This window comes from Pyrus communis, chromosome 8, assembly GCF_041283825.1.
Source record: "Pyrus communis isolate YQ-2024b chromosome 8, ASM4128382v1, whole genome shotgun sequence".
In the NCBI taxonomy this organism is placed as follows: domain Eukaryota; kingdom Viridiplantae; phylum Streptophyta; class Magnoliopsida; order Rosales; family Rosaceae; genus Pyrus; species Pyrus communis.
The window spans coordinates 7,888,170-7,904,785 of record NC_142572.1 but is presented as its reverse complement, the minus strand read 5'-3'; the positions used below and the strand labels follow the sequence as shown (position 1 = coordinate 7,904,785).

Here is a 16,616-nt window from a genome sequence, read left to right as displayed (position 1 = left end):
ACATGCAAATCACACCGGCCCCCAAACGATTACATGAAATTCAAAAATAGGAATTTAGAGTATTTCCCATTCTTTTCTTTCATCTCTCAATTACGAAACTCGGTTATAAACGACCCACGCAACAAATAAGCCGCTAGAAATATGCAAAAAAGAATTATGAAAAATAAAATAAAAAGGAGGTGGGAGGATGCAACACGAAGACTTCCAAGGAGATCACCCATCCTAGTACTATACGCGAAAAACAATTATGTAAAATAAAAAAGAGGTGGGGGCACGCAACACGAGGACTTCCAAGGAAGTCACCCATCTTAGTACTACTCTTGCCCAAACTAGCTTGACTTCGAAATTCTGATGGGATCCTGTGCATGTGAGTTGGTATGATCCAACTGTTAATCTACAACTTGTAATTGTATATAACCATTTCTCTTAACCATGACCCTGTAACCTTATGCATGTGCAAATCACACCGGCCCAAAATTATCACTTGAAATTCAAAAAATAGAATTAATAGTCTTTCCCATCGTTTTCTTTCATCTTCCAAGCATGAGACTCGGTTATAAACGACGTGCACCATAAGTAAGCAGCTAGAAATACCCCCCAAGCATGAGACTCGGTTATCCACGATGCGCACCACAAATAAGCCTCTAGAAATACACATAAAAGAATTATGAAAAGTAAAAAAGACGTGGGAGGATGCAACACGAAGATTTCTGAGAAGGTCACGCATCCTAGTACTGCTCTCACCCAAACTCGCTTGACGTTGGAGTTCTGATGGGATCCAGTGCATGTGACCTGGTATGATCGCATCTGTTAGTCTATGACTTGTAATTGTATAAAACCATTTCTTTGAACCATGACTTTGCAACCTTAGTCACATGTCAACCACACAGGCCCCAAAACGATCAAGCAAAATTCAAAAATATAAATAAAAACAATCACATGAAATTCAAAAATAGAAATTCAGAGTCTTTCCCATTCTTTTCTTTCATCTCTCAAGTATGAGACTTGGTTATAAATGACGCACACAACAAATAAGCCACTAGAAATACACAAACAAGAATTACAAAAAATAAAAAAGAGGTGGGAGGATGCAACACAAAGACTTCCAAGGAGATCACCCATCCTAGTACTACTCTCGCCCAAACTCGATTAACTTCGGACTTCTGAAGGGATCCGGTGCACGTGAGTTGGTATGATCGCATCCGTTAGTCTATGACTTGTAATTGTATAGGATCATTTCTTTGGCCCGGACCCTGTAACTTTTATACATGTGCAAATAACAACGGCCTAAAATGATCACACAAATTCAAAAATATTAATCTAGACGATCCCACAAAAATTAAAAAATAAAATTAATAGTCTTTCCCATTCTTTTCTTTCATCTTCCATGCATGAAACTCGGTAAGAAACGATGAGCACCATAAATAAAATTATGAAAAATAAAAAAGAGGTGGGGGCATGCAACACAAGGACTTCTGAGGAGGTCACTCATCTGAGAACTACTCTCGCCCAAACTCACTTGACTTCGGAGTTCTGATGGTATTCGGTGCATGTGAGTTGGTGTGATTGCATTAGTTAGTCTATGACTTGAAATTGTATATAACTATTTCTTCGGCCATGGCCCCATAAACTTTATGCATGTGCAAATCACACCGGCCTAAAACAAACACAGGAAATTCGAAAATAGTAATGAAGACGATCCCACGAAATTGAAAAAATAGAATTAATAGTCTTTCCATGTGAAACCCCATCCCTAATTTGTTGTATTTTTATATTGTCAGACTTTTGAATTACCAATTTACCCTTGAGTTGACTTTTGTTGACCGTCTCGTCGAAATGCGTATTTCAATTTTTATTAATTTGTCTTTATTGTACTCATTGCCACGAACGCGTAGGCATGAACAAATTCAAATTTGGAGTTATAACGAAGATTTTATGTAACAAAATGTCGAAAGTTTTTAGGATATTTTCGTGTTTTGTCCTTAGTGACCTTGTTTTATGACCACCTAGGGCCCACATGTTTCCTCCCTTTTTACCTCCCCGTGACTTCATTCCTCATTCCATTTCTAAAAAACACTTTCTTTCTTTCTCACAACACTCTTATCTCTTTCTCCCTATCTACACTCTCGGCTCTCTCTCAAACCATCCTCTCCGAGGGCTTTCCACACAAATAAACAATACAACAACGACAATAGCATCCCCATCACCCTGGTGAACTCAGAATCGAAGGAGAAGCCTTCAAACCTTTCCAAACTCACTGCACAGTACATTCATTGTTCGTTAAGTTTTTCGATGAGTTTCCACGTCCTCCGGCGAAGGTAAGCCTTCGAACCTCGTCTAAAAGTTGTGGATCATGTCTTAATGTATGTTTGGAACTAGTTTTGAGAAGTTTTGGTGATATTTGGACATAGGAATGTCACGGGGAAAGCTTCCCTAGTTTTCCAGTGAGCACCACCATTTTTTAGGCGTTTTTCAGCCAAATCACAGTGAGTTAGCCATCCTGCAAGGTACCATTCTTTTTATCTCGTTGAGAACTATGACTTTCATTTTTGAATCACTTGATTTGGTTAAGTATTGAGGAAGTTATGAGCGTTTCAAGGTTTGCCCAAAAACCGACTGACGTATGGCCTGCAACTGGATTGACCCGACTTGGCCGGATCCTAGTTCCCAGTCAGTGCGTGGGCGCCAGTCTTGGCTTACGCATAGATGATACGTGCTTCCATTAGAGGTACTGTGCTTCGTCCCAGGCAACTTTTCTGGCCAACTTTCCGGCGACCCAACTCTGTGTGTGGCAGCCCATGGGGGTAACTGAGGTTCTCCCCTTAGGTTTTTCGACGTCCTAAATCCATTTATGACGTCCCTTTTTCCGAAATTCAATCATTTTAGTATAGTTTTATTAATTGGTCCCTTTATGAGCTTAGGTGCATTTGTTAGTGGCGTTTCCGTCCTCCCTTAATTCGCAAGGCTCTTCGACGACGGAGTATCTATGAGTGGACCCCTTCTAAAATGCATGATTTTACTATTAGAGATGCATACATGAAAAACATGCTTTAATGGCTATTGATAGGAGCATATTTAGGCGACTTACTTAGCTTGTTTTCGTGCATCTATGTTGTTAATTCATAGTTGTTTTAGTAGTTTAAGCCATTTTCGTGTGTTTTTAGGTTCATATGGCTAAGGAAGCAAAAAGATGCATTTTGGAGCATTTTGGAGCAAAATTGGGCTTGGAACGGATAGCATATGCTTGGAGCCAAAGTGTTGGACGAATTTGAAAGCCTTGTATGCACTTTGGACATAAAACAAAGGGCCTAGCCCAATCAAACAATCCTTTGAGCCATGCAAAACCTCTAGCCCAATCAACAACCCTTAGCCACATGCATTTCCACCTTCCTACTTCATCATTTCATCATTGCACCACCATTCACACACACATGCACTTACTCTTTCATCATTGCACCACCATTCACACACACATGCACTTACTCTTTCATCATTGCATCACAAATTCAACACATGCATTCACACACCAACAACCTAGCTCTTTTTCCATCATTATTTCATCCACATGCACTCTCAATCATAACAACCACATTCACTCTTAAACAATCACCCACATATTCTCCCATTCCCCCTATAAAAACCCATGCATTCATACACAAAAATCACATCTCATTTTCATACACAAGACACCACAAACACATCCAATCTTCCCCTTTGCCGCAAGCTCCCATTCCATTTCTACACAATCTCTTCTCGGTTTCATTCCATTCCATACACTCTCCCATTTGCAGAAACCATTCAACCTTAGCCGCTCCACCTTCATTTACAACACACTTGGAGAACCAACACCGAAGGCAACTCTTAAGGGATTTCAACATCAGTTTTGCTTCAAGGGTTCTTTCTTCTTAATCCTATGTTCACTCATGTTATATATTTTTATGTCAAACCTTTTGTAAACATGAAGTGTAACTAATCTCTCTCTAGGGATTCGATGTAGCCTTGCAAGATTGCCATGTAGTTAATTCAGAATTCTCATTTAATTTATCTATTTCTTGTTTCATTCTCCGATTTAATTGTGACTTAGTGTGTTGATTTTAATGCTTGATCATCATTTGAATTAACCACAGGTTGTTTAGCCAAGATTAAAGCACACATCATGCATAATCTTGGTGGATATGTGAATGAATGAAGGGAATGTTTTGCAAACATCCTGCTGAGTGTTCCCTTTGGTTTTGTGAAAGTTTCTTGTGCACTACATATTCTTGATTAGGAACCAAAGTTACACATCACAATTAGGCTCATGATTAGAGACATTTGATCAAATCCACACATCATATGGTTGATCATATCTAAGTGAAACAAACTCAAGAAATAGGTAGATGACTGAGTATAAACTGATTTAACAAACATGGCCTTGGGTTAGCAATGGTAAAATCGAATCCCTAGCTTCATCTCCATTGGTACTATCTCATTTTATTAGTTGTTGATTCATTTATTTGTGTTTACTTCATTTCCTTATGCTTTCAAGTTACAACAACAAATCTGCCTACATTGATTAGTTTTATTTCTCTAGTAAAAAGTTCTTGCAAAACAAGTGATTATATAGGTCCAATTAGTCCCTGTGGATTCGACACCCTTACTTGTGCCATTATACTAAACATATTCTAGCACGAAGAAGGAAAACCTCAATTAAAATGGCGCCGTTGCCGGGGACTGATTTCAGTCCCTTATAATTGCTTGTTTTGATATTAAACCTTGTTCTTTTCATTTTAAGTAGATTTCTGATTTTTATTCAAACTTGTTTTATCTTGTTTCAGGTAGTATATGTCAAATAGACTTGCTGAATTAGGCCAAAGAATTGAACGGTTAAAGGGCAACACTTTGGAAAGCTTTGTGCCAACAAGTTCCTCCATTGTCCGTGAAGAAGAGGAAGGGAAACCGTCTAGTCCAACAAGTGAAGGATCGGAGCACTTTAATTGGGAAAGAGAAGAAGAGATGGCGGGCGACCAAGATGATCTTCGAGCTTTGGAGGATTTTGCTCAACCAATCATACCAAATTCACCTTCATGCATCTTGCTGCCCACAGAAGCTAGAAACTATGATCTTAAATCTTCACATTTCCATATGTTTCCTTCTTTTTATGGCTTACCTAATGAAGATCCTTTAGCTCATATTAAAGAATTTTACAATGTTGTGAGTGGTTTACCTTTACAGGGAGTAAGTGAAGCAAATCTGAGGATGAGAGTGTTCCCTTACACCTTGAAAGATAGGGCCAAGGGTTGGTTAATGACTCTAGTACCTGGTTCACTCACCACATGGGATGCCGTGGCTAAGAAGTTTTTGGAAAAGTTCTTTTCCACTCAAAAGACAGCCACATTAAGGGGACAAATCTTCAACTTCAAACAAGATGATGGAGAACCTTTCAATGAGTGTTGGGAGCGCTTTAAAGGCCTTTTGTTGCAATGTCCACACCATGGGTTACCTCTTCACTTACAAATGCAAATTTTCTACGATGGACTAACCCAAACATGTCAATCAACTGTTGATAATGCAGCAGGTGGAGCTTTGAAGAAAAAGAATGCTCAAGAGTCATATAACATTTATGAGATGTTGGGATCTAATGCTCAACACAAAGATGTAAGGGGTAAGAGAGTTGGAGTATATGAAACAAGCTCTAATCATGATCTTTCTTTGCAGGTAGCTAACCTAGAAAAGAAGCTTGAATCCGTGCTCAACATGGTGCCAAAAGCAAGTGAAGTGTGTGCCATTTGCAACATACCAAGCCACCTTACTCATCAATGTCCATCTAGGGAGGCTTACCCCGAGTATGTCCAAGAGCAAGTGAACCTCATGAATTCTTACAATCAAAGGCCAAGGAATGATGTGTATTCCAATACATATAACCCAAGTTGGAGAGATCATCCCAATCTTTCGTGGAAGAACAACAATCAATTCCAAAACTTCCAACCAAAACCTACTCTTGAGGATACGGTTAAATTGTTAGCCCAAAATACCTTGCAATTCCAACAAACCACCAATAGCACTCTCCAACAGCATTCGGCGGCTCTAACCAAAATGGAGACACAATTGGGGCAGATTGCAGATGCCTTGAGCCAAAGAGAGGTTGGAAAGTTTCCAAGCCAACCTGTGATACTCCAAAGGAACCAAGAGCAAGCCAAAGCAATCACTACACTTAAAAGTGGTAAGGTTATCAATAATAGAGTTGGCAATGAAGTTACTAATGAATCTGATTATGTGAATGCAGGGGTTACTCAAGGAGAAAATGAGAAACCAAATGAGGAACCAAGTCATGCTACTCCCTCGTTTGAAACACCAAATCTTCACAAGGCCGAGAAACCTTACACTCCACCAATACCATTCCCTGGAAGACTTGCCAAGAGCAAGCAGGATAAGTCATTTAAGGAGATTTTTGATATTCTAAGTAAGGTGAATGTTAACTTACCTTTGCTTGATGTCATTAGGAACATGCCAGCTTATGGGAAGTTCTTCAAAGAGTTAAACAACTACAAAAGGAAGTATGGACCACATGAGAAGGTAGTGGTGTCCGAGAATGTAAGTGCCGTGTTGCAAAGAAAACTTCCACCAAAGCTCAAGGATCCAGGAAGTTTTTCTATCAACATCACCATAGGAGACAAGAAGGTAGAGAAGGCGATGCTTGACTTAGGTGCTAGCATCAACTTAATGCCTTATTCCGTATACCTTCAACTAGGTTTGGGGGAATTGAAAGCCACCACCATCTCATTACAACTTGCGGACAGATCCGTGAAATATCTAAGAGGTATAGTAGAGGATATTGTAGTTCAAATTGATAAACTAATCTTGCCTGCGGATTTTGTAGTGTTGGACATGGAAGAAGCTCCTATACATGACCGAGAATTGCCTATTTTGCTTGGGAGACCGTTTATGGCCACGGCCAAGACCATCATTGATGTGCAAAATGGACTCCTCACTATGACAGTGCTAGGAGAGACCGTTCAATTCAAAGTGTTTGAGTCTCTTTCACATCCTTCTTCATCTCTTGATTGTTATGCCATTGATGTGCTTGATTCGCTTGTTTTCTCTAAGTTCTTGCAGGCACAATCTAATGAACCATTACAAACTGTTTTGAGTCAATCTTAAGATGAGTTTGATGAAGAAGATGCACTCATGGAAGAGGTAGCTGCCTTGAAAGCATTGGCACCGTATCCTTTGAATATTTTACCTCTTTTAGAGCCTTTAAAACCATCGAGGTCACATTTAACCCCTTCCACTGTTAAGGCACCAAAACTTGAACTTAAACCACTTCCACCACATCTAAAGTATGCATATCTAGCTGAATTTGAAACTCTTCCAGTTATCATAACTTCTGACCTCACCCCAAATGAAGAAGATAAACTAATTAAGGTGTTAAAAGAGTTCAAATCAGTTATTGGTTGGTCTATTGCAGATATCAAGGGAATAAGCCCTACCATGTGCATGCATAGGATTCTTTTGGAAGAAGGAGCAAAGTCAACCCGTGAACCACAAAGGAGGCTCAATCCACACATGAAGGAAGTTGTGAGGAATGAAGTGTTGAAGTTGTTAGATGTGGGGATCATATATCCCATTTCTGATAGCAAATGGGTGAGTGCTATTCAGGTGGTACCTAAGAAGGTGGGAATCACAGTGATGAAGAATGAAAACAAAGAGCTTGTGCCCACAAAACCCACGGCTAGTTGGCGTGTTTGCACCGATTACAGGAAGTTGAATTCTAGCACTAGAAAAGATTACTTTCCTATGCCTTTCATAGATCAAATGCTTGAGAGATTGGCAGGTTACTCACACTATTGTTTTCTTGATGGTTACTCAGGTTACAATCAAATTGCAATTGCTCCGGAGGATCAAGAGAAAACTACCTTTACTTGCCCGTTTGGCACATTTGCATATAGAAGAATGCCTTTTGGACTTTGCAATGCTCCAGCAACATTCCAAAGATGCATGTTGGCAATCTTTTCTGACATGGTAGAAAGATTCATTGAGGTATTTATGGATGACTTTTCAGTGTTTGGTTCCTCTTTTGATGAATGTCTTAACCATCTCTCTTTAGTACTTCAAAGATGTCAGGAAACAAATTTGGTTCTCAATTGGGAAAAGTGCCAATTTATGGTGAAACAAGGAATTGTGTTGGGGCATGTAATCTCTAGCCAAGGAATGGAGGTGGACAAAGCCAAAATTGACATCATCACCAATATGGCAGCTCCCACAACCGTGAAGGGAGTAAGAAGTTTTTTGGGACATGCGGGTTTTTATCGTCGTTTCATTAAGAACTTTTCAATGATCACTCGTCCATTATGCAATCTGTTAGCTAAAGATGTTGTATTTCATTTTGATAAAGCTTGTATGGATGCATTTAATACTTTGAAACATGAATTAACCTCGGCCCCTATTATTATGGCACCAGATTGGTCTTTACCTTTTGAACTAATGTGTGATGCCTCTGACTATGCTATTGGTGCAGTTTTAGGGCAAAGGGTGAACAAGCTCCCACACGTGATCATGCAAGCCGGACTCTAAATGATGCTCAACTTAACTATTCCACAACTGAAAAGGAGTTGCTTGCTATTTTTTTTGCCTTAGAGAAGTTTCGGTCATATCTTGTTGGATCTAAAGTTATTGTGTTTTCTGATCATGCAGCCCTTAGGTACTTGATGACAAAAAAAGATGCTAAGCCACGCTTAATTAGATGGATACTCTTACTACAAGAGTTTGACTTGGAAATTCGAGATAAGAAGGGAAGTGATAATGTTGTGGCTGACCATTTGTCACGGCTCAATGAAAACCATGGAGTTGGACAACCTTTGCCTCTAAATGAATCATTTCCAGATGAACAACTCCTTGTTATTCAAGAAAAAGAACCATGGTATGCTGATTTTGTTAATTATCTTGTTTGTGGTATAATTAGAAATGACCTTTCTTTTCAGGAAAGAAAGAAGTTCCTTGCCATGGTAAAGCACTACGTTTGGGACGAACCATATTTGTTTAAATATTGCCCTGACCAAATCATTAGGAGGTGTGTCCTAGAGAGTGAGCAACAAAGCATTCTAATGTTCAGCCATACATTGGCATGTGGAGGACATTTTGGTGCCAAAAAGACATCTCTAAAGGTTTTACAATCTGGTTTCTTTTGGCCTACTTTATTCAAAGATGCTTTTGATTTTTGTTCTAAGTGTGATAGGTGCCAGAAAATGGGGAACATTAGCCGAAGAAATGAGATGCCATTGAACAACATTTTGGTGGTAGAGCTCTTTGATGTTTGGGGAATCGATTTCATGGGACCATTTCCATCCTCTTTTGGTTACTTATACATATTAGTGGCAGTAGATTATGTATCCAAATGGGTTGAAGCCATTGCTACAATAACTAATGATCTTAAGGTTGTTTTGAATTTTCTTAAAGATGTGATTTTTTGTAGGTTTGGAACCCCAAGAGCTATTATTAGTGATGGTGGCAGCCATTTCTGCAACAAACCCTTTGAATCCTTGATGAAGAAGTACAACATCAACCACAAAGTGGCAACCCCGTACCATCCTCAAACCTCAGGACAAGTGGAGATTAGCAATAGGGAGATCAAGAACATTTTGATGAAGACCGTAAGCCCTACAAGGAAGGATTGGTCACTAAGGTTGAATGATGCACTATGGGCATATAGAACAACATATAAGACCCCCATTGGCATGAGTCCTTATCGCCTTGTGTTTGGGAAAGCTTGTCATTTGCCAATGGAGCTTGAACACCGTGCATATTGGGCCATCAAGAAGTTCAACTTTGATTACAAGGATGCTGGAATAGCAAGGAAGCTCCAACTTAATGAGTTGGAAGAACTCAGAAATGAAGCATATGAGAATGCCAAAATCTACAAGGAACGGACTAAGCTCTATCATGACAAGGCCATCCTACGGAAGGAGTTTCACCAAGGTATGAAAGTACTGTTGTATGACTCACGTTTGAGACTTTTTCCAGGTAAATTGAAGTCTAGGTGGGTGGGACCATTTAAGGTGCTGCAAACATTTCCCCACGGAGCTGTGGAGATAGAGAACATGAAGAATGACACCTCTTTTAAAGTCAATGGGCAGCGATTGAAACCATATTTGGAGAAAGTGGAGGAAGAGCAAGTTTATCAAGTTGTAGATTTTCTTGAGTTTACAACATCATGAACAAGCTACCATGTCTTGCCTAGACATTAAATAAAGCGCTTACTAGGAGGCAACCTAGTGTGGTTTGTGTTCTTTCCTCATTTTGTGTTTATGTTGTCACCATTCCATATTCTTTGCCTACTTGCCTTGTGTTAGTTGTGGTTAAGTGTGTTTTTGCTTACACGAATGTATATGAGGGCTATGTTTGTAGACAAACTATTGGGTTGCTTTGAAAAAGGGTTTTATGACACGGGACATGTCATAACTTTCGAGGGGGTGTTTATTTGTAAGTTCATGTCGGAGCACAAAGGTAAGCCGCCTCCCCGAATTTCAATTTTCTTTTATACTAATATGTTGTTAATGATTCAGGCATCCACTCTAGAATTTAAACCATTACTGGATCATTTCAAGTATCACCCTCCATCCAAAGATCAATTCCATGCCGTTTGATTTGATTAAAAAAAAAAATTATAAAAAAAAAAAAAAATGGTGTGGAAAAAAAAAAAGAATAAAAATAAACATGGAGAAAGATGGAGCTTCACAAAGGTTGTTTACGTGAAGCCCCACTACGAGGCGTCGGAGCGGAAGGCATAGAAACGGGAGGCATAGAAGCGGGAGGCATCGGAGCAGAAGCCATCGGAGCGGAAGGCATCGGAGCTAGAGCATTCCAGGCCTCAATACTTGGCCAAGCGCTGGATGACCCAGGAAAAAGGTGCCTCTGGAGATAAGCCGCAAGCCTTTGACGGTCACTGTGAATTCGACCCTCAGATTCTTGCAGCTCATCAAGCTTCCTCTTCATGCCCGAAGAATAGTTATTTGCAAGCACATGCAAACTTCTATTCTCGTACTTAAGCTGCTGGATCTCTTGTTTAAGACTTTCCACCTCTGCCATCAATGATTCCACCTGACGGGAGCGGGCAAGCAGGCGTTGGCCCATGTTGGACACAGAACTCGCACACTGAACACTAAGTGCGAGGGACTCTTGAACGGCCAACTCATCGGACCGTCCTGACAGCAGCCTACTATCTTTTGGAGTGAGGAGGTTCCTAGCTACTATTGTAGCTGTTGTGGCGTCCTGCATCACGGAGTCTTCACCTGTAAGAAGACCGTTAGAAGATAAGAAAGAAGGGCGCCATACGTTACCTTGACGCGGCGCGCCCGTATCACTGCTAAGGCTCAATTCCAAGCTGAGGTTCGATGGGTTTGCCATTTTTCAAAAGTGTTCAAAGAGAAGGGATGGAGTTAAATTTCAAAGGGCCGGAGTCGATTTTCAAGAATGGGAAATCTTCAGTGTGTGTTTGTTGGCGGTGATCGATACCTCTATAAAAAGCCAAGGCGACGCGTCCACCGATTCAAAAAGCCGGAATTTCCGGCGTAATTTTGGCGACGTTTTCTCGGCTTTTCAGAAGACGTGTTCAACTTTGTCAAAAGATTTCTTCTTTTCAGAAAACACGTGGAGGCCATCATCACAACTACACATCTTTAGCCGACAGGCGCAAAGTTCGGCAACGCTTTCTCTGCTTTTCAGAAGACGCGTGCAGCTTTGTCAAAAGGAGCCGCATCTGCACTACCACGTGTCATTCAGAAAGCGAAGGGGCGTCGTTCAGAAATCGAAGGGGCGCCTGCTCAGAAATCGAAGAGGCGCCAATATTTCAAAAAGCCGGATTTGCGGGATCAAAACGTCTGTCGACAAGGGTAAAAGAATGGTACCACCACTTGTTATTATCTCTATATATGTCGACCTTCATCTTTTATGGCAAGGAAAACCTGAAGAAAATGCCCAACTCTCCCTCACCTCTGAGGGCGCACTCCCAGCAAAGCCTTTCGAAATACTCAATTCTTTCTTCTTCCCCAAAGATGATACCGGATGCCTGGAGTACAGATGACCCAGGAGGAAACGGCGGATTGAAGTGTGCTGATTCATTCACCGCTTCTTCAAAAGCAAAGGTATCTCATATCATCAAGGTCAAAAGCAAAAGTATCTCATATCATGCTATTTCCCTGTCTTTTTCTTTGTCCTTGTTCTTACTCGCATGGCAAAGTGAAAGAAGCAATCAGCCAGCACTTGGAGTCAGTCTTCTGTTCTGGAGCCAACTGCCTGGAATCTATTCCTGATTGCTTACCTAGCATTGCTCTCGAGTAGTCATCTTCAACGGTTGATACACTTCCAGAGAAGGGACCACTCCTGCAAAGATTGAACAAAGAAACAGATAAAAGGGGTAAGCTCAGACCTTCGGGGAAGACCAAAAGAATCCTGCTGCCCAGTTCAAGATTATGTAGCACAAAGGAAAATCAACGATGGGCGGAAACCAGTTCAAGAGAAAGCCTGTGGAATCACCAAGATCAATGCCTCAATGCAATCACCAAGGAGAAGAGGGAATTTACACTCCATAACCAGATTTGCGTCCCTAAACTCTTCTCTTTGTTAATTACATTTTGCCATGTTTAGTATGTTTAAGTGTTTTTTGTGTGTTTACTTATGTTTTGTGTGAATCTATGCTTAAAGCATTGAGGACAATGTTTGATTTAAGTGTGGGGGGGTAACTAATGTTGTTAATGCAAATTCGTGGGATTTTATCACCCATAACTTCAAATGTTGTTCCTTGCTGTTTTAAGGTGTTTTTAAATTGTTTTAGAGTGTTTTAGTGTGTTTTGTTTTATAACTCCGAAAATCACATAAAAATTTGAAAAAAATGTTTTGAAAAGCCTAAAAAGAGTGTTTTGAGTCGTTTTTGTGTGTTTGTGTCTTAGGGTACCTTCCAACACAATGATAAGGATTTGGTTTGTAATTGCATGACGGTTAAAAAGAGTTATAAACATGGATGAAAGTTTGATTTACTCTTGGTATATGCTTGGTTATGGTTATAATGTATGACTTCACATGCAATCATAAAAGAAAAATTTGTTTTTGTAACATGCTTGAAGGAAGGAACTCAAACAAACGCTACAACCTTGTGAGACTTGAGCCTAAACATTCTTTGGAGAGTTATTTTCTGTGATTCTTTGTTTTCTAAAGTTGTTGCATGATCTCATTATTCCTTGCTTGGTTGCTACTTAGAATGCAATTGTATCATGCTAGAACTAAATGCTAGAACTTATATCCATTTCATTCAAAGCATTGAATTGCATAACATATATCAAGATAAAGTTGTGTAGTTGCCACCATAGCCAAATAGCCTTACTTCCCATATTTCGTATTTGTTGTAAGTTTTAACCCCTTTGAGCCTTGTTTAGCCTATGTTCTTTGTTAACCCATGTTATCCTTACCTAGCCTAGAATAGGACCATCCATGCCTTTGTTCTTAAAGCATAGTAAGCATGACGGAAAATGAATTCCTTTTTGATTAATATGTTGCAGAAAATAAGTGTGGGGGAAGGATTATTGATGAGAGTTGTTGTGCCATAGGCACGGCTAAAAAAAAAAAAAAAAAAAAAAAATTGAAAAAAAAAAAAAAAGAAAAGAAAAATAAGAGTTGTTTGAATTTCCCCTATTAGTCTAAAAGTTGTTTTCCGCGCTCTAAAGGGAATTCTAAGTGCCTAATTCAATACTTTGCTCACTATTGCTTTAAGAATGTTTGTTTATCCTTCACCTTTCATTGTTAACCAATACCCTAGCCCCGTTACACCCCTTTGACTTCTATCTTGATCGTTATGTGTTCAATAATGTGGAGTTTGGATTTGATATGAGCTTATGGAATCACTGGTTCTCATTCTAAGTAGTAGCATTCCATTCATGAGATCATATTCATGTCATTATTGTAAATCCAGAAAATGCTTTCTTTGTTATAACATATGTGAGATACTAGTCTTTCATGTTTACATCAATCTCTCACATATAACTAGTGTAGGGTGTGTAGTCAGAAAATCTGTGTGAAAATAGAGTGCATTCTAGTAAGGAATTGAGTAAATTCTCTAAAGCATGTTACTACATTTGAAATGTGTTTTAATTGCTTAATTGTGAACTAGTATGTGGTGACTATGATTAAGAATGTACTTAAGTGTAAAGATGGCTAAAATCTGTGAGAATAATGATTTTTAACTTGTCATGTGCATTGGACATCCCTAAGACGGTTGTTGGAAGGTTTAGGTTGGTTTTACTTGTTTAGTGTCGTTTTGTTTATTTGTTATTATTTTGTTTTGCTCGAGGACTAGCAAAAGCTAAGTATGGGGGAATTTGATAGGAGCATATTTAGGCGACTTACTTAGCTTGTTTTCGTGCATCTATGTTGTTAATTCATAGTTGTTTTAGTAGTTTAAGCCATTTTCGTGTGTTTTTAGGTTCATATGGCTAAGGAAGCAAAAAGATGCATTTTGGAGCATTTTGGAGCAAAATTGGGCTTGGAACGGATAGCATATGCTTGGAGCCAAAGTGTTAGACGAATTTGAAAGCATGCACTTTGGACATAAAACAAAGGGCCTAGCCCAATCAAACAATCCTTTGAGCCATGCAAAACCTCTAGCCCAATCAACAACCCTTAGCCACATGCATTTCCACCTTCCTACTTCATCATTTCATCATTGCACCACTATTCACACACACATGCACTTACTCTTTCATCATTGCACCACCATTCACACACACATGCACTTACTCTTTCATCATTGCATCACAAATTCAACACATGCATTCACACACCAACAACCTAGCTCTTTTTCCATCATTATTTCATCCACATGCACTCTCAATCATAACAACCACATTCACTCTTAAACAATCACCCACATATTCTCCCATTCCCCCTATAAAAACCCATGCATTCATACACAAAAATCACATCTCATTTTCATACACAAGACACCACAAACACATCCAATCTTCCCCTTTGCCGCAAGCTCCCATTCCATTTCTACACAATCTCTTCTCGGTTTCATTCCATTCCATACACTCTCCCATTTGCAGAAACCATTCAACCTTAGCCGCTCCACCTTCATTTACAACACACTTGGAGCACCAACACCGAAGGCAACTCTTAAGGGATTTCAACATCAGTTTTGCTTCAAGGGTTCTTTCTTCTTAATCCTATGTTCACTCATGTTATATATTTTTATGTCAAACCTTTTGTAAACATGAAGTGTAACTAATCTCTCTCTAGGGATTCGATGTAGCCTTGCAAGATTGCCATGTAGTTAATTCAGAATTCTCATTTAATTTATCTATTTCTTGTTTCATTCTCCGATTTAATTGTGACTTAGTGTGTTGATTTTAATGCTTGATCATCATTTGAATTAACCACAGGTTGTTTAGCCAAGATTAAAGCACACATCATGCATAATCTTGGTGGATATGTGAATGAATGAAGGGAATGTTTTGCAAACATCCTGCTGAGTGTTCCCTTTGGTTTTGTGAAAGTTTCTTGTGCACTACATATTCTTGATTAGGAACCAAAGTTACACATCACAATTAGGCTCATGATTAGAGACATTTGATCAAATCCACACATCATATGGTTGATCATATCTAAGTGAAACAAACTCAAGAAATAGGTAGATGACTGAGTATAAACTGATTTAACAAACATGGCCTTGGGTTAGCAATGGTAAAATCGAATCCCTAGCTTCATCTCCATTGGTACTATCTCATTTTATTAGTTGTTGATTCATTTATTTGTGTTTACTTCATTTCCTTATGCTTTCAAGTTACAACAACAAATCTGCCTACATTGATTAGTTTTATTTCTCTAGTAAAAAGTTCTTGCAAAACAAGTGATTATATAGGTCCAATTAGTCCCTGTGGATTCGACACCCTTACTTGTGCCATTATACTAAACATATTCTAGCACGAAGAAGGAAAACCTCAATTAGCTATGTTTTATGAAACATTTATGAATAAATTTGATTTACGCTTCATGAAATATCGTGCTTTAATGGATTTATGTTTACTGAGATATTTATGAATATGATTTATGATATGATGTTTAAGCTATTAAGCTCTGATGAGATATAATTTGGAAAGATTATGTTCGATGATTTTTATGTGCTTATTCAGTGGTTACTCATACTATGTGCCTACTGGCAAATGATATCTATATATGGCTTTGGTCGGGTGATGTAGGAGCTTATGGGTGAATGATATCTATATACGGCTTTGGTCGGGTGATGTAGGGCGTATGGGCGAATCAAGGCCTTCAGGCAATTTTGATACCACTACTAAGCACACTACATATAATATATGTTTAATGAAGTTTTATGGCATGCTAGAGTTTTTGGAAAAGCTATTACATATTATACTATTCAGTTTTCATAAACTTTGCGCAGTTATGCACAAAATTTTTATGCATGTTTCACATGTTCTCGGCATATGCATTCTTAAATTGGCTTGCGTCACCCTCGGGTGTCGGCCAACACCTGGCCATCCCGTTGTCCTTCGGACACCGGAATCGGGGCGTGTCATTCCCATTCTTTTCTTTCATCTCCCAAGCATGAGACTTGGTTATAAATGACGCGC

General features: G+C 39.2%; 1 non-coding gene and 2 pseudogenes across 1 annotated transcript; all 3 read right to left on the bottom strand.

Annotated features, from left to right (window-relative positions):
• Positions 1 to 690: 690 nt before the first annotated feature.
• LOC137719325 (5S ribosomal RNA) lies at positions 691 to 809 on the bottom strand (annotated as a pseudogene).
• Positions 810 to 1,085: 276 nt separating this feature from the next.
• LOC137719324 (5S ribosomal RNA) lies at positions 1,086 to 1,204 on the bottom strand (annotated as a pseudogene).
• A 4,165-nt stretch (positions 1,205 to 5,369) lies between these two features.
• On the bottom strand, positions 5,370 to 5,480 carry LOC148695041 (small nucleolar RNA R71). The gene has a single exon (XR_015966111.1). It is a non-coding gene; the product is annotated as a small nucleolar RNA R71 (small nucleolar RNA).
• Positions 5,481 to 16,616: the final 11,136 nt, after the last annotated feature.